This window comes from Schistocerca gregaria, chromosome 9 (assembly GCF_023897955.1).
Source record: "Schistocerca gregaria isolate iqSchGreg1 chromosome 9, iqSchGreg1.2, whole genome shotgun sequence".
Taxonomy (NCBI): domain Eukaryota; kingdom Metazoa; phylum Arthropoda; class Insecta; order Orthoptera; family Acrididae; genus Schistocerca; species Schistocerca gregaria.
Window position 1 is genome coordinate 206,685,194 of NC_064928.1, and position 19,196 is coordinate 206,704,389.

Consider the following 19,196-nt stretch of genomic DNA (forward strand, 5'->3'; position numbering starts at 1 on the left):
TTACAATTGATATAATGGGGAAAATACGTGTAATCGGATAAACTTTTAATAAATTTACAATGCTATTTGGCAGTCTACGAATTTTTATTATCACAAATCATGTAATATTCTTAACTATCGACTAGTAAGCGACCAAACGCATAAAGTGATACTGAAAAAGTATGCTTGTCCGTGATTTGTGAAATCTTTTATACCTGGAAGGAGCCCGAAACGACTTCTTACCTCCAAGTTTTGACCGGCACACGCGGCTTTCGAAAGATGTACAATTAATCGTCGCTTTCGACATTACAAGTTGCAGGATGGTATTTTTCGTAAAAACATGGAAAACATAAAGCTAAACGCCACCAGCTGCAATGAATAAATTCAAGGTTTCCGCATACTCAAGGTCTTTTGACGTTTTCGGTGGAAAAGCAAGCCTCGTTAACATTTTCAGAAACCTCTCTTTCAGACGATAATTTCGAAGCAATCCATGCATAACGCAGTATTTCCTTAAAAATTAGCATTGATAATTGGTTATGCAGTATCGAGTGTATTTTAATAGCGTCTTCTCTTTCGATCAAGTACGAACAGTATTAAAGACAAGGACAAGTATACATTTTCAGTATCACTTTATGCGTTTGGTCGTTGACTAGTCGATAGTTATGAATATTATATTATTTGTGATAATAAAAATTAGTAGAATACCATATAAACTTGTATTTTTAATAAAAGTTCATCCGATTACACGTTCTTTTCCTATTATATCAATTGTAATATAATTAGTAAATAAAATGACTGTGATGAAAGTAAAAAAAAAACTGACGAACGTAACTCGATCCAGCGATCCACTTGCTTGAACGCCAACCATTAAAAAAAATTCTATATTGTTCGTTGAATTTGTTCAGGGCGGACATCCGATGACACCCGTTCAGTTTGTTCGTTGATCCGTACGCTAAGTTTTTTATTAGAAAGGATAGTTAACCCTCTGACTGAACGCGCTTTTTTGTTTTTGTGTTTATTTCATTTTGTCACGCTGATTATGCCAATCACAAATTTAAAGAAACAGGGATGTTGTTTATTTATTTATTTATTTATTTTCAATACAGATAACTCTGTTAAAAGGAACATGAAGATCATTTCACAGTACAGTATGTGCTTCACATATTGAGTGGAGAGAGAAGCGTGAGGTTCATTATCAGCTGTCAAATGTGCACACCGACTGCACTCGGCACATCCCAACTGCGTGGTGGGTCGACGAAGACTGCCTAAAGATAGTTGGCAAAGGTTTTCCGATAGTGTAACCATCTATGAACCTCATTGTGGGCTTGCTTGATATAATGGGGATGACATTTGACAATCATTCTTGACATTTGTGGATACTTCTAGAATGTACTCGAACTGAACACGTCCCACCCCCCCCCACCCCCATTTAACAGTTAAGTATCATAAACACTACATCACGGTGCCTCTCAGCTTCTTCTGCGGCAGTATTAAAAAAGAATAATGAATAAAGTACCACCATACTATAGGACTCCAGGGTTAGTCATGCCACCGCAAATAGCTGTATACCAATGAAAGTTATCTCTTCCATTTTCTGACGAGATTGTGGATCAAGGTGATGTTCCGCCGCTGCAAAGAATGGAAGGAGAAAGCTCCCAGAAGCAGATAAATCAGTTAGGCCAAAGTGGTGGTGAACGTCCTAGTTCATTAGAGCACGAACGGAAGTGATGGGCTTGGAGAGGCTTAGGCTGCTACCGACTTCTCCTCGGCAAGCCAGATTCTCGCTGGCGTAATGTTGAGGAGAGGGGGGGGGGGGGGGGGAGAGGGGGTGCTGACGATGTGGGCAAGGAAGTGGTGTGGCTGTAGAATCCGTAGGGGCGGGGGGTAAACAGGGAGTAATGTAGAGGTGGGGCGAGGTAGGCGGGGCGGTGAAGCCCACAATAGGGCCATTGTTCAAGGCACGGAGCCGGAAGGGCCGGGTGGAAAAGAGGTATCACAGTTAGGCCTCCAGAGGCGGAAGTGGAGCGAACTGCATTAAGAAACTTGTTGGTCTGACAATCGAGTTGGATGGCAACTCAGCTGTGGAGACGCGCTTCTGCTGTTTCCTCCGGCTTAACTCCGCCTGACACCACATCGTCTACAGGGGAGGTTAGGTGCACTCGTTAGTGCAGCGAATCGGCATCGTTCTACCAGAAAATAGAGGACCGATAGGTTATGCCTCAGTGCCAGCTCTGACTAATAATTGATCAGTCTTAGTTTTGTATCCATTCAGAATTGACTTGTGTCCAGTTGCACCAAGCTAGAGGTACTGCTATTTTTATTACCAATTATTTGAAGATTTAAGGAAGTTATTACAAAGACGTGCATGGCCTGTAATTCTCATTAAAAATGTTATCATTTCTTGTTCTCTGCGGTTCGTCCCTTTCACGAAACGAAATAATGTCAGAGGTAAATTAATTAATTTGAATCAATTTTTAGAGAGTAGCGCCTTTTTTTGATATTTTTTTTTGCCTGGAACTGAAACTTGTTCATTCCTCGTTTTGTCTAATTGTATTATAATAACACTTTCCTTAAGTTTCACTTACATATTCGGATCAAATCTCTATCTGTACGTTAGTAGCCTGCTGCTTTCACTCGGCTTGACCTCAAGGCTACTTTCTGTTGTTCCTATTCAGTATAGAAGAACACGTAATATCATCAGCTATACTTCTGTGGCTGTAATGGAATCGGAGGCGTAATTAAATTTTTTTTATTGATGATACTGCTCATTGTACAACAAGTTGTTGAATCTCGTGACGAGAGATCGATTAGTAAACGTCACTTCGGGCACATTCTCAGGTTTAACTAGATTATTTACACCTCTTTAATGTTTGTGATCACTTTCTTCCCAGTTTCAGGAATTTATTCTGGTATGGAGTAATTGAGAGTTCGATAAAACAGTGAGCAAGTTTGCAGGCGGTCGTTAATTAAACTGGCATAGAAGTTGTAGAGCCTCAAAATCCGGCATGCATAGCACTGAGCACAGTCATATTCCTGCTTTTCTTTACAAGAATCGGAATCTTCACTACTGGTATTTCATCGAAATTTGTGAAAGATTTCAGAAACAGTTTCAATTCAGAATCAAAATACAGTTACAGAAACTCAATTAAATGTCTTATCCGAATTAACCGGACAGTAATGTTATGAAATAATTTAGTATTTTTTGGTGTCTAGGTGCGACAGAATATCATTAATCATAGTAAAATACTCATTAATGGGCCCCATTCTCTACCTTTGTGATGATAACTCAGTATTTCCAGGGAATTTACTTTAGTAGCAGTGGCTCAGCCCCAAACATATATGGATATAGTTATAGAACGCTGTGTTGTACAATATTACACTTGTCCTGATTAAGTTAAATACATTCTCTGTGAGTTTAAGCCGGCTTTTAAGTGAAACACGTACTATTTATTATTCTGATAACGACTGGTGCCATCAGACATCATGTGTTACTAAAATAAATGCTGGTTTACTTCGTGAAACGCTGAGTACACAGATCCTGCACTGCTAAATGATATAAACACGCTGTTTGTTGATTCAAGGTGGAATTAACAGTGAGACTGTGAGCAATATATTTTTTCAGTTAATCACTGAGGCCATCAGCAATTACGTTTTGTTACAGTAAATGCTTGTTCATTTCAGTGATGGTGAGTACACAAATTCTCAATTCACAAGCGAAACGAATTACAGTTAATTTCGGTAGCTGATAGGTAATTGGCCTAGCTGCCAGTTCCAGCCCTTTTTTGCATGTATGATTGAATGTAATAGAGAGGTACTCCTTCTTAAAATTTTCATCACCATCAACTGTTTGGAACCTAAGCCTCGCCATCTAGTGATTTCCTATCATCTTACTGTGTTCACTCTGGTCCACTCCTCGGCTCTTTTTCTGACACACTCCTTCACACCTTTCAGCCATCTACTCCTCGGTCTTTCCTTCGCATCTTCATTTCAGGCATAATCTTGAAAATCATCTTATTTTCCATTCTCTTTAAGTGGCGATGGAGTTTTAGCCATGATGTCTCTATCCTGACCTGAGAAGGCTTCTCTTCAACTCCTCATACCGTATATGCTTGTTACCCCTGTCCTACTCCTGATGACCTACATTTCACTTCACTGTAATCTGCTTGCATCTCTTTTCATCATTACCCACATTTCAGATGCATATGCCAGTAGTGAGAGGTGGCTGAATGTTGGCTTTCATTTGTGACATTCAATTTGCCGATTATTCTGCATATTTGATGTAAATAAAACCCATGTAATGGTTAATTAATCTTTTTAGGTGGATTAGAAAGAGATATACGTGATGATTAAACACGTTTCTGAAATAGTTCGGGCTTTGGTAATGATAATATTTAGTTGCATGCTCTAGGTGTAAACAATGTAAATTTGCCAGTGGAGGTGGGGAGGCGAACGCCGAAGAGCGCCGGAAGAGCACTGAGCCGGGGCTGGGGGTGCCAGGGGATGCGGCTGCTGACCTGCAAGCATCAAAAGCAACGCCGCCGGGTGCCAGGTGAGAGAGAGAGGGGGGAAGTGTCGAGCAGACAGAGAGCGAGCAACGTACGCGCTGGCACCGCCCTGTCGCGCGCTGTTTTAGCGGCAAGTGGGCTGAGCTCTGACTGGGCAGTTCATAAGAAAGTGCGGGAAACGCTGAGGGTCAACGCCCGCTGTTTGGACAGAGAAATTTTTGGATACAGGAATGAGCAAAATTCGTCAAATACGCAAAATTGAACGGCTAAACAACACAAAGCGAACTCCACAAGTCAACACACACGGTATAGCGTTTATGTTTACCAATGTGAACAGTCACTTGTCACAGAGATAAAGCCGTACAACGTTGGAAAAAGCAAACACTTTGTAATTCCGCAAAGATACCCTGTTTGCAGCCAGCGAGCGGTGCCGTCAGAGGTGACATACAGAGTCGCTACAACCGTTTACGCGGAGCGTCAACTTTGCAGCAATAAAAAACACAATTAGAATTCACTTAGAAGGGAGAAACTTGATTTGTTTCATTCAGAAAACTCCATATTTTATAATGAAAAAAAAAACCTTTAATTTTGTCATTTTCATCGTTCCGGTTCCCCTTAACCTAACTTCTATGAGAAGTCGGGCTCAGTATTATTTCGCGTGCTTCTATATTTCCCCGGAATCAAAACTGATCTTTCCTGAGGTCAGTTTCTAGCAGTTTTTCCATTCGTATGTAAGGGATTCCTGTTAGTATTTTACAGCGCTGATTATTAAACTGATATTTCGGTGATTTTCACACCTCTCAGCATCTGCATCTTTTGAATTGGGATTATTATATTCCTCTTGAAGTCTGACGGTGTTTCACCTGTCGCATACATCTAGCACACCAGATGGAATAGTTGTGTCATGGCTGGCTCTCCTGAGTCGATCAGTAGCTCTATTGGGATGTTATCTACTGTTGGGGACTTTTTTCGACTTACATTGTATGTTGAGGTTACTAACGCGCAGAGCCCACCAACTAATTCCGTCCTGTTCTTCCGTAATGTGTTTTAGGTTCCGTCCAGTGGTTCTTCATTCTTTTTAGACCACTGAATTAACTGTTGCATGTTCCTCAATGCAATTCGCTTGAGTGATTCTCATTTCAGGTGTCTTTATGATCCAGCATACCCCACCGACCCAGGCTTCTTCTGATTAAATGTTATCCTAATTGTTCTTATAAAATCTATAAACAATCTTGGTTCAAAGATTATTAAACTTGTCAGTCTGTAGCCAGCCTCGTATTTCATTTTCTTTTTTCACTCAGCACAATTAATTCTCCGATTCGATAGGTCCACTTAGTCAATAAATCTCTATGTAAAACAACTATTACCCTATGCTTATCTGACGGCAAAACCTTTCCATTTCACTTCACTGATCCACCACTATATATATAACGAGCTTTTCCGATTCCACATTTTCTAGATTTCCGGAGAATCGGAAACAATAGTTCGAGAATACTGACAAGAAGAAGGGATACGAGTTTCCCATTAGTTAAGACATCAGGCGTTAGCTCCCATCGTACTAGAGGGAGCTGTAAAAGGTAAAAACTATGGAGGTAGACAGTAATTGGGATACGTCCAGCAGATAACTGAGGATGTAGGTTGCAAGTGCTACTCCGCGATGAAGACAATGGCAGGAGGCAGGAATTGTTGGCCGGCCACATCAATCCAGTCACAAGACTGGTGATTCAGAACAAACTGAAATAGAAGTAGCTCGGTCGCTGCAGTGAGAGATCGGTGGCTGAGGACGCATACAGTTAGGTCGGTCATTGATGTCCACTGCAGAGAAAGAGTTAATAAGACGACAACCGTTTCATATGTTTTCCTGTACATTGTTTCCAATGTACAAGAGTTATCCCAAAAGTAATCACCATTTCTGTCGATGCATTTTTGTAGACTCTATGGCAGTTTTTGTATGCCCATGTCGTACCAGCTCGCCACCATGCTGTTCAGAAAGCTAAGAACCTCTTTTTTCACCCCGTCGTCGGAGCTGAATCGCTTTCCGGCCAAATGTTGTTTTAACTTAGGGGACAGGTGTTAGTCACTGGCCCCCAAGTCAGGACTGCAGGGTGGGTGGGTGATTATGTTGCACTGAAACTGTTGCGGGACAGCAACGATTCCCCGACCGATGTGTGGGCGAGCGTTGTCATGGAGAAAGTGTACACCCTTGATCAACATTCCACTTCTCCGGTTCTGAATTGCCCGTTTGAGTTTTTTCAGAGTCTCATAGTACATGTCAGCGTTAATTTTGGGCCCAATGGGCATAAATTCGACCAACAATACCCCTTTCCGATCAAAAAAAAAAAAAAAAAAAAAAAACGGTTGTCATGACTCTATCATTTGTTTGAATTTCCGCGGCTTTGGCGAAGAAGGATGCCGCCACTGGCGTGATTGTTGCTTGGCCTCAGATGTAAAGTGGCTTGCTCAGGTTTCGTCACCCGTGACAATTGAGTCCAGAAAGTTGTCCCGTTCGGGTGCAAGGCGCTGAAAAAATGCACGGGAAGCATCAACTCGTTGATGCATTTGGTCGTCAGTCAGCATGCGTGGCACCCATCTTGCGCACACTTTCCGGTAGTTAAATGTTACTGTAAAAATTCTGTGACTGGTGCTTCGGGAAACCTTAGGAACCAACGTGCAGAGATCATCCAGGTTGTTCCGCCGATCATCACGCATATTTTGCTCAACATTCAACACTGTCTCCTCAGACATTGACGGTCTCCCGCTCCTTTTTTCGTCGTGATTTCGGTCCGACCAGCTGCAAACTCTCTACACCAATTACGAACATTTTTGACACCGATGCACGAGTCACCTTACACTTCCGTCAATTGGCGATGGATTCCAATCGTTGCAGTCTCCTTTGCGTCTAAAAACCGAATAACTGCGCGCAAATCGCACTTGGTTGTGACATCCAACGGGAGCTCCATTCTGAACGGTTCCCAAGCCAAGACAGAGCGCCTCAGCGCGGCGTGCGCATGTGTACCCACAGCGTGTAAAGCACTCTTCATAACAGCGTGACCAACTGCCACAAAAAACAGACTTCTGAACTTATTAAGAAATAGGAGGCCTTACTTTTGGGATTAGCCTTGTATCAATGAAATACATTCATATTTTTTTTCAGAAAGAGATTTTCACTCTGCAGCGGAATGTGCGCTGATGTGAAACTTCCTGGCACATTAAAACTGTGTGCTGGTCCTAGACTCGAACTCGGGACCTTTGCCTTTCGCGGGCAAGTGCTGTACCAACTGAGATATCCAAGCACGACTCACACCCTGTCCTCACAGCTTTACTTCTGCCAGTACCTCTCCTCCTGCCTTCAAAACCTTACAGAAGCTCTCCTGCGAACCTTGCAGAACTACTTAAAGAAAGGATATTGAGAAGACATGGTTTAGCCACAGCCTGGTGGATGTCTCCAGAATGAGATTTTCACTCTGCAGCGGAGAGTGCGCTGATGTGAAACTTCCTGGCAGATTAAAACTGTGTGCCAGACCGAGACTCGAACATAGAGCACTTGCCCGTGAGAGGCAAAGGTCCCCAATTCGAGTCTCGGTCCGGCACACAGTTTTAATTTGCAAGGAAGTTTCAATAATTTTTTCTATTATTTCAATAAGGGAGGTTGACAATATTTAACTTTGAATTTACGACGGTGCGGAAGCGATGTGGCGACATGCAGTCAAAGTCCTTTGCTGTGTACAAGGTCCCAAAAAATGGTTCAAATGGCTCTGAGCACTATGGGACTTAACATCTATGGTCATCAGTCCCCTAGAACTTAGAACTACTTAAACCTAACTAACCTAAGGACAGCACACAACACCCAGCCATCACGAGGCAAAGAAAATCCCTGACCCCGCCAGGAATCGAACACGCGAACCCGGGCGTGGGAAGCGAGCACGCTACCGAGAACGCTACCGCACGACCACGAGACGCGGCCTACTAGGTCAATGTAAGCATTTGATATGGATCACACGTCACTGCTACCGTAGTGCCAGTCTATTACTGTCCTAATGCTGTGCCCCCAAGGCTGAAAGGAGCGGTGCTTCCATTCTCTTCGGATAGAGGCCACTGCTGTCGTGGTGCGCTCCTAGCCACGGTACTACCGTCTGACGTCGTCTCACAGCCTTCCGCACTCATGGGTTCTTCATCTTCGTGCCGGCTCATGTCGACATGCTGGAACAAGTTGTTTGACTTTTTCATCAATTCCTTTCGAAATATACAATTTGAGTATACTATTAAACAGAACCTCTATCTTCTGCGATGTAGTTCAACACGGCACAAATAGTGAAAATTCTAGATGCCTCGAGCTAGTGATGAATGCTTGCGTTAGATACGTGTGCAATATTCGGTTGTATGATCATATCAGTCCTTCATACTCCCAGCTAGGTTGGATACGCCCACATAAGGCACGCGATCTCCACACGATGTGCTTACTTCATCGATTTCTTAGCCACTGGTGCCCCCAATACTAATCTTCTCACATTAAACACCCATCATCATTCCACAATCGCAACACCAGATCGGATACGTCTATCATCTTGGCTGTACCTTTACATAACACAAAATCTTTCTCCGTGTCATTCTCCATCTCAGCCATACGACTATGGAACGCGCTTCCCTGTGATCTGCGTCTTATCCAGAACTACTCAACATTCAAGAGGGAACTCAAAACTTACATATTAGGGACGGTATAGCCACCATTCTTGTGCCCCTCCCATCTCTTTCTTTCTCCTCTCCATCACAGCTTCGAATTTTACCGTTCTATTTCTCTTCCTCTAACCTATCTACCTCTTATATATCTCTTTCACCCCATTGTATCGTCTTATGTCTCTGCTCGATGAGAATAACTCACAAGCTGCAAGAAAATAACGAGAAAATTCCCAACTAACAATGGGACTGACATTCAGAAAAGAAAAGTATGTTTACTTTCATATACATAGTCATTATTATTATTATTATTATTATTACTATTATTATTATTATTATTATTATTATTATTATTATTATTATTATTCTTGATTGTTATAATTATTTTTTATTGTTATAATTATCATTGTACTACTGTTATAATATCTATTTTTTTCTTTAACATCAATACTGCATAATAGGTTATATGTCCTTAATGTTATGTAGAAACTGTAACTCGTTCAATCTGAGTATGCCTGGTTAGGTGTAAGAGAGGGCCTGAAGGCCCTAATCTTTCCAGGTAAAATAAATGCAGAAATAAATAAATAAATAAATCAGACAGAAAGTCCTTGTGGAGCATGTAACCTATATGAATATAATTGTTGGAAGAAATTTTAAAAAGCTGTATCATTATTTGGAAACAATATCTGTTTTTACGGCAAAACGTTGCTTAAATTTTTATTTGAAACCGACTCTCAAATCTTCTGCATACTCATACGCCGTTTCTGTAATTGGCTTTTAAGAATACAAATATAATACTTACCTTGGCGTTCATTAGACGTTCTTTGGCACTGTTCCGCCATCTTGCGTGACCGAGTGTTCCACCCAGTACATACGATTGCGCTGGTAATTGCTCGTATGGAACAGTTAGGATCAAACTGTACAGTTAATGTTTTTACTGCATTTTGGTTTCGACGACTTTGACACTTACATCAAAGTCTCATGTATTTGTATCTAAAATGGTACGTATTATCAAAAAGTTTTCTTCTTCTTTGAATGCTATTCCTTTAGAAATGACTTTTATAAGACATTTGCATGTTTTTGAAAAAAAACTGAATTATGGCATTGGTTCAAAAATGGTTCAAATGGCTCTGAGCACTATGGGACTTAACATATGTGGTCATCAGTCCCCTAGAACTTCTAACTACTTAAACCTAACTAACCTAAGGACTTCACACACATCCATGCCCAAGGCAGGATTCGAACCTGCGACCGTAGCAGTCGCGCGGTTCCAGACTGAGCGCCTAGAACCGCTAGACCACCGCGGTCGGCTATGGCATTTGTTACTGTGTTCATAGTAGGTCATGACCGTTAAACAAAAACCCTTTCCAGATAGAAGAATTTCTGTGACAAATTTAAAATAATAAAATACCTTTGAGTTTTACAGCAGCGTTATGTCTTCTTGCATTAAATACAGAGTGTCAAAATGTTAGGTGTGCTTATGAAACATTTCCATACTTGCACATTGGGATCTAAAGGTAAACAGCGTCCGAAGAGGCCTCGGAAGGCCCAACGGTACCAACCGACCGCCGTGTCATCCTCGGCCGACAGGAGTCACCGGATGCGGATATGGAGCGGCAAGCGCTGAGCATATCGCTCTCCCGGCTGTTGTCAGCTTGCTTGACCGACGCCATTAGTTCTCAGCGAAGCAGATCATCCATTGGCCGCACAAGGGCCGACTGCACCCGGCTTACCAACTGTTGTGGACTAGGGTCGTCCAGTTTGATGGCAGTCTCTCTGCCGCTGAACAGTAATAATTCATGTGTTTTAGAGGGACGGGTGCGTGGGTTCTAGGACAGTGGACGCACAATCAAAGTAACACAGAATAGCCAATAGTACAATACAATAATCAACTTTGGTGACGCTGGTTACAGCAACTGTGGAATGGAGATTTGTCCCGTCTGGTATGCGTTGACTACAGATCCATGAACACGATGTGAATAATGTTCTCTAAACTAAAGTCATCTGTCGTTCTGTACTATTCGAAAAACAGTTTCAAATTAAGTGAAATCAGTTTAATCTCCAGGCAGCTGGTCTGTCCGTGCACAGTGATTACATTTACAGATCAATAGGGCAGGCGGTTCTGAGGTATCTGGTATCTACATCTACATCCATATTCAGCAAGCCACCTAACGTTGTGTGGCGGAGGGTACCTTGAGTACATCTATCGGTTCTCCCTTCTATTCCAGTCTCGTATTGTTCGTGGAAAGAAAGATTGTCGGTACGCCTCTGTGTGGGCTCTAATCTCTCTGATTTTATCCTCATGGTCTCTTCGCGAAATATACATATGAGGGAGCTATATACTTCTTGACTCCTCGGAGAAGGTATGTTCTCGAAACTACAACAAAAGGCCGTACCGAACTACTAAGCGTCTCTCTTGCAGAGTCTTCCACTGGAATTTATCTGTCATCTCCGTCACGCTTTCGCGATTTATAAATGATCATGTAACGAAGCGTGCTGCTCTCCGTTGGATCTTCTCTGTCTCTTCTATCAACGCTATCTGGTACGGATCCCAACTGCTGAGCAGTATTCAAGCAGTGGGCGAACAAGCGTACTGTAACCTACATCCTTTGTTTTCGGATTGCATTTCCTTAGGATTCTTCCAATGAATCTGTCTGGCATCTGCCTTACCGACGATCAACTTTATAAGATCAGTCCATTTTAAATCACTCCAAATGCGTACTCCCAGATAATATATGGAATTAACTGCTTCCAGTTGCTCATCTGCTATATTGTAACTAAATGATAAGGGATCTTTCTTTCTATGTATTCGCAGCACACTACACTTGTCTACATTGAGATTCAATTGCCATTCCCTGCACCATTCGTCAATTCGCTGCAGATACTCCTGCATTTCAGTACAATATTCCATTGTTACGACCTCTCGATATACCACAGCATCATCCTCAAAAAGCCTCAGTGAACTTCCGATGTCATTCCGAAGGTGATTTATGCATATTGTGAATAGCAATTGTCATACGACACCCCCCCCCCCCCCCCCCCCCTGCGGCACACCTGAAATCACTCTTACTTAGGAAGACTTCTCTCCATTGAGAATGACATGCTGCGTTCTGTTATCTAGGAACTCTTCAACCCAATTACACGATAGGTCTGATAGTCCATATGTTCTTACTTTGTTCCTTAAACGACTGTGGGGAACTGTATCGAACGCCTTGCGGAAGTCTAGAAACACGGCATCTACCTGGGAACCCATGTCTATGTCCCTCTGAGTATCGTGGACGAATAGCGCGAGCTGGGTTTCTCACGATCGTCTTCTTCGAAACCCATGCTGATTCCTACAGAGTAGATTTCTAGTTTCCAGAAAAGTCATTATACTCCAACGTAATACGTGTTTCAAAAATCTACAACTGATCGACGTTAGAGATATAGGTCTATAGTTCTGCACATCTGTTCGACGTCCCTTCTTGAGAACGGGGATGACCTGTGGCCTTTTCCAATCCTTTGAAACGCTACGCTCTTCTGGAGACCTACCGCTGCAGGAAGGGGGCAAGTTCCTTCGCGTACTCTGTGTAAAATCGAACTGGTATCCCATCAGGTCCAGCGACGTTTCCTCTTTTGAGCGATTTTAATTGTTTCTCTATCCCTCTGTCGTCTATTTCGATATCTACCATTTTGTCATCTGTGCGACAATGTAGAGAAGGAACTACAGTGCAGTCTTCCTCTGTGAAACAGCTTTGGAAAAATACATTTAGTATTTTGGCCTTTAGTCTGTCATCCTCTGTTTCATTACCATTTTGGTCACAGAGTGTCTGTGTACAAAATTTCTTAGAATTTTCTGCCAAGTCAGTGCATAGAACTTCACGTTCGAATTCATTGATCACCTCTCGCATGGCTCTCGTCATATTACATTCCGCTACGCGTAATTTTTGTTTGTCTGCAAGGCGTTGGCTATGTTTATGTTTGCTGTGAAGTTCCCTTTGATTCCGCAGCACTTTTCTAACTCGGTTGTTGATGTGTACATAGTTCCGCGTAAGTGTGTACACAACTTTCCCACTAGAGTGCGCCCCGCTAAGCACAACAGCGCAGGCGCAGCGCTCGTCCGTCTCCGCACTACGAGATGGCGCTGCCTTGGACCAAATTCTGCTTCCGCCGATCCGCGCGTTAATATGCAACGCAGCCAGTGAGATTGCTACTAATGTAGAACCTTTTCTCCTCTCGGATCCCACATACGCATTGATACCTGAACGCTCGAGGTATTATAACGAGCGTACAGACCTTCGATTAGTCAGTCTGCATTAGTCTGCATTTGTCTGTACCAGTCTATAGTCAAGTTTCAGTCTGCGCCTAATAAGATTATCATATTCCTGTACATAGCCATGAAGAGAAATGAATAGACACTTTGTCAAGTATCAGAGCTATGCGAGAATAAGATCAAAGTACCAAGACTAAAGGAACTTCTGATTTTCAATTGTAAACAGCATCCAGAATCAAGTTACGTAATTCATTGTTGTTATTATTTTAATAAATGTGTCTGAAAATTAATCAAGTTCTGTTTAAAGTTGGTCACCGTGAATCTGCTACTCTAAGCATGCAAGCGGCATTTTTATCGTCTGACCAAATGGCAGAAGATAAACACGCCACGATAAGACCACGAGACACATTGCTGACACTCGCCTACTTCGTAAGAGAGACAAGTCAAATAATCTTATGGTGTGTGTACCGAAGGTCTTACAGTACGCACTCCACAGTTGTTGTACCACGATGGCTCTTCACCCACTGTCCTTGCTTTCGAGACATCTTCGCGGGTACCGGGCCTGAATGTGCCAGATAGCTTGAGCGGCAGCCACGCAGTGCTCAACTATCGTGTCGTTACATTGTACAACAATAAAGAAGTACCAGTCTCAGATATTAGGCTGATCAACGAAATTTTCACCAGCGTGCCGAGTTATCTATTCAACGTGGCGGAACTGCAAGCGAGTTTCCCTCGCGCTGCAACAAACCGCGCCGCTGTTAGGAGGCCTGCCTCCCTCCCTCCCTCCCTCCCTCCCCCACATAAACAGGCCTCAGCGAGCGACGTGCCCGCGGCGAACCAATTACCAGCGCCGCCACCAATAAACGCCGGAGAGCCGTTCTGGATCCGACGGACGTACGTACCGTTTTAAACACGCGCGCCCGAATTACCGGGGTTCGCTATGCTCCATAATGGACGTAATTAGAGGGGTCGCCATGCGTGTTTTAACCGCCGTCTTTAATCATCCGCTAGCGCTTGTGAACTCGCCGCATAGAAAGGATTAGCGGGCGCGGCCGATCGGTACGTAAACATGTGTGGCGATCCCCCACACATTATTATTAGTCATAACGAGCTAAGCCGCTCTGAGCTACACGGGGTGCGTCCGTTCCAATGAGCGTTACATTTGTGTCAGACCTGAACGTGGTATCATCATTACTTAGCTCGCCTAACGACAACGATTTCATTAAATAATAACACGATTTTAGTTTTCAGATTTATTAAAATGTTCTGGTCAACATTCGCGGCAATCAACGTAGCAAAATAGGACGGATGGCATATAACGATATTTAAAAAAATGGTTAAAATGGCTCTGAGCACTGAGGTCATCAGTCCCCTAGAACTCAGAACTACTAAAACCTAATAACCTAATGACATCACACACATCCATGCCCAAGGCACTATTCGAACCTGCGACCGTAGCAGTCGTGCGGTTCCAAACTGTTGTGCCTAGAACCGCTCGGCCACCGCGGCCGGCAATCATATTTTAGTTACGATGTGTTGTAACATATTATTTCCTTGCCACGCCTATCGAATGCTGCTTGTTTCCCGCTTTCCAATTTGGAGACAATGTGCGCACTACAACGGGCTGACACGAGGAAAGTTTCCAACCGATTTCTCATACACAAACAGCATTTGACCGGCGTTGCCTGGTGAAATGTTGTTGTGATGCCTCGTGTAAGGAGCAGAAATGCGTACCATCACGTTTCCGACTTCGATAAAGGTCGGATTGAAGCCTGTCGCGATTGTGGCTTATCGTATCGTGACAATGCTGCTCGCGTTGGTTGAGATCCAATGACTGTCAGCAGAATATGGAATCGGTGGATTCAGGAGGGTAATACGGAACGCCGTGCTGGATCCCAACGGCCTCTTATCACTAGCAGTCTAAATGATAGGCATCGTATTGGCATGGCTATAACGGATTGTGCATCCACGTCTCGATCCCTGAGGCAACAGACGGGGATGTGTTAGGAGCCGTGGCTCTAACCATCATTCGATCCCTGCGAAACTCTACATTTTAGCAGGATAAAGCACGACCGCATTTTCTGGATACAGAAAATGTTCGACTGCTGCCCTGGCCAGAACATTCTCCAGATCTCTCACCCACTGAAAACGTCTGCTCAATGGTGGCCGAGCAATTGGCTAGTCACAATACGCGAGTCACTACTATTGATGAAGTGTGGTATCGTGTTGAAGCTGCATGGGCAGCTGTACCTCTACACGTCAACCAAGCTCTGTTTGACTCAATGCCCAGGCGTGTCAAGGCCGTTATTAAGGCCAGAGGTGGTTGTTCTGGGTACTGATTTCTCAGGATTTAGGCACCCAAATTGCGTGTAAATGTAATCACATGGCAGTTGTAGTATAATATATTTGCCCAATGAATACCCGTTTATCATCTGTATTTCTTCTTGGTGTAGCAATTTTAATCGGCAGTAGTGTATGCTCGAATGCAGACGGATATGGAGACAGAGCAGGTAAGACAACATGTCGACTAGATGTAGAACATGTTCAGTTACAACAACCTTATCGTGTTGCATAATACTCTCTAAAATGCTGCTAATGGATGGTACCACAACAGGCACCGAAAAAAGGATCCTCACAAGTAGACAAATATCCATATCTTAAGTTTGTTGCAGGTTCCAGAGTGACGTGGAAAACTGCAGGCAGGGTGCGTGGAAGACCCATGGGAGTGCTCCTGCTGTCACGAAATTGCAGCTAAGATCATGACTCGAGATTTAGGCCCATTGTGTCTAGCACAGGCTTGTTGCAGGCTCCCAACTAGCCTCCTTCTAATCGACATACGGCCATCACTGAGTCAGAACCAGCTATCATCAGAAAACACAACGTTTCTCCACCCTGCCTTATAATGAGCTTGCGCTTGATACTACTGAACTCACAAATGGCGGTGGTTTTGAGTCAATGGAATGCACCCTGTAGGACGTCTGGTTTTGAGATGTCTTTGAAGTAACCGATTTGTAAGAGATTCCTGTGTCAGTTTGGTGGCAACTGCTGTTCAAGTTGTCGCTGCAGACGCAGTACAAATCATGAACCTTAGTTTAGAGTCGGATTGTGACGAGGAAAAGGACATGCTGAGGGCAATATATAAAACTTCAGAACGAAACAAAACAGTATGGAGAAAGGGATGGACGAAATAGAGAAATACTACTGGAGAATTCGCTTTGTCATCAAGATCTTAAAGATAAACTGTTCACGAAATGAGCATAGCGACGGAATTAAGGCTGTGAGGAGAGGTCATAGCTCTTCTTGGGTAGCTCAGTCGGTTGAGTCCTTGCATGCAAAAGGCAAAGGTACCGAGTTCAAATTTCGGTAAGGTACACAGTTTTAAGCTGCAAGGAAGTTTCAGTCCGCAGTCAGCTCCACGGGGTTCATGAGTTTCTGGGGAAACGTAAAGTTCCTGAGCAGTAGGAAGTGAAGAAGATCTCACTGTGTTCTTGGGGTGACATTTACTGAAATTTCTTGCAAAGTAGACATCAGCAAGAGCTAGATAGTTTACTTTGGAAAATTAGTTATGTAAATAGTCGTTCTTTTTCAAGAGATAAACATAAGATCCAGCAGCTTTTACTAAAGGCTCGAGTACTGACTTCTGAAGTGTCAAAGACACGCCGCAGGCTTCCGACAAATACGATGCACGTGAAGCATTTGTTCCGTCGTAATTCCGAGGTGTTTAGAGTTTTTGAGCTCAAGGTCTGTGAATTCCTAGGAGAGTTGCTTCAGTTTGCGAAATTATTTCAAATGTTTTACTTTACTTGAAGTGGTGACCTCTTGGTGGAATATTTTTAATTGCTTGGTATGAGGGACAATCAAATGAAAAGCGAACAGCCAACACGGCACCACGGAATGATTCTATTCGAAAGTAATCACCTCACACTTTAAGGCATTTATCCCACTGGAAGACGAGACGATCAGTTTGCGTTTCACAGAACGCGATCAACTGCTCATGAATCCACGCCCGCCACCACTATTGGACTCTCTCACCGGACTCCAGCGTCCACAAAGGTTTTTATTTTATTGGTTAAAAACAGTCTTGGTTGCAATTTCAATTTTTTTTCAGCGACTCGTTAAGCCTTATTTAGGCATCTTCAGGTTATCTTTTCTAGATGAACGCGAGAGGCACCAAGGTCTGCATAACGCGTTCCCGTTCACAGGAGCGAGTAACAGTAAGATGGGGGCTCAGGTAGTAAGCATAATGCTTTTATTTTTCAGATCGCCAAACATATGAAAATAACACGGTCATGGATCCAGGCTGCACAGAGCATGTTGCACTGTTTTCCAATCAAAGCGCTGGCACGTAGCCTTCGCGCGATTGTTGTTACATGCCAGAGTAAGTTGTTTCCACGATGATCATCTGAGTTCGTGTAGCGAGCGGGCGTGGAATGCAGGCCACGGATGCTGCACAGCTGTATGAAGGGTAGTCGAAATGCAGGCGTTAGCCTTACGGTACTGTGAGACCTGGACGATTACGCTATAAGTAAAATCCGGATGTATGGCTTCCATTCAGTCCCTTGTTGATCAGCATGGTGTGGCAGTTGAATATCGGAAAATGGATGCAGAAGTTTTAAATTTCACATTCAAGAAATAGCTCACTCGCGAGCATCATACAAACATACAGTCATTTGACCATCGGACAGACTCCTGTTTGGACGACGTAGTAATAAAAATCCCTGACTTAGAGAAACAACTGGAAGATCTGAAAGCAAATAAATCATCAGGTCCGGATGGAACCCAAACCGGTTTTACAAAGATTACTCTACGGCATTGGCTCCCTACTTACCTTGAATTTACCGTGAATCTGTTGTCCAGAAAAAGGTCCCAGGCGACTGGAAAAAATCTCACGCGACTCCAGTATATATGAAGAGTAGAAGAACACACCCGCAAAATTAGGCCAATACTCTTAATTTCTGTTTGCTCCAGAATCTTTCAACATGTTCTCATTTCGAATATAATAAACTTTCTTGAGACCGAGAAGCTTATGTCCACGAATCAACATGGTTCTAAATCGTGCGGAACACTGCGTGCGCTGTCGTCACATCATACAGTGCGGGAAATGGCTGAAGGGCAATAGGAGCATTCCATTTTTCTAGAATCGGTGTCCACTGAAGGTTATTAATGAAGATATGTGCATATAGAATAAGTTCACAGGTGGCTCGAAGACTTCTTAAGTAACAGAACCCAGTACGTGTTCCTCGGTGCCCAATGTTCATCAGAGACAAGGGTATCGTGGGAGGAGGGGAGAGTGATAGGACCGCTGTCATTGTCTGTATACATAAATTACTTGGCGGACAGGGTGGACAGAAAAAATGGTTCAAATGGATCTGAGCACTGTGGGACAACATCTGAGGTCATCAGTCACCTAGAACTTGGTACTACTTAAACCTAACTAACCTAAGGACATCTCATGCATCCATGCCCGAGGCAGGATTGGAACATACGACCGTAGCGGTCTTACGGTTCAAGACTGAAGCGCCTAGAACCACTCGGCCACAACGGACGGCCAGGGTGGACAGATATCTGCGGTTGCTTGCTGATGAGACTGTGGTGATGAGTGACTCTAGCAAGATTGAACAGACGAAAGTTCTAGTTGGTGTTGTGACGAATGGCAGTGAGGTCTAAATGTGGAGGAACGTAAGATGCTGCGGATGAGTAGGAAGAAGAAACCTGTAAAGTTCGGACACAGTATTGCTTGTGCTGGACATAGTCAAATATCTGGGCGTAGAGTGGCAAAGCGATAT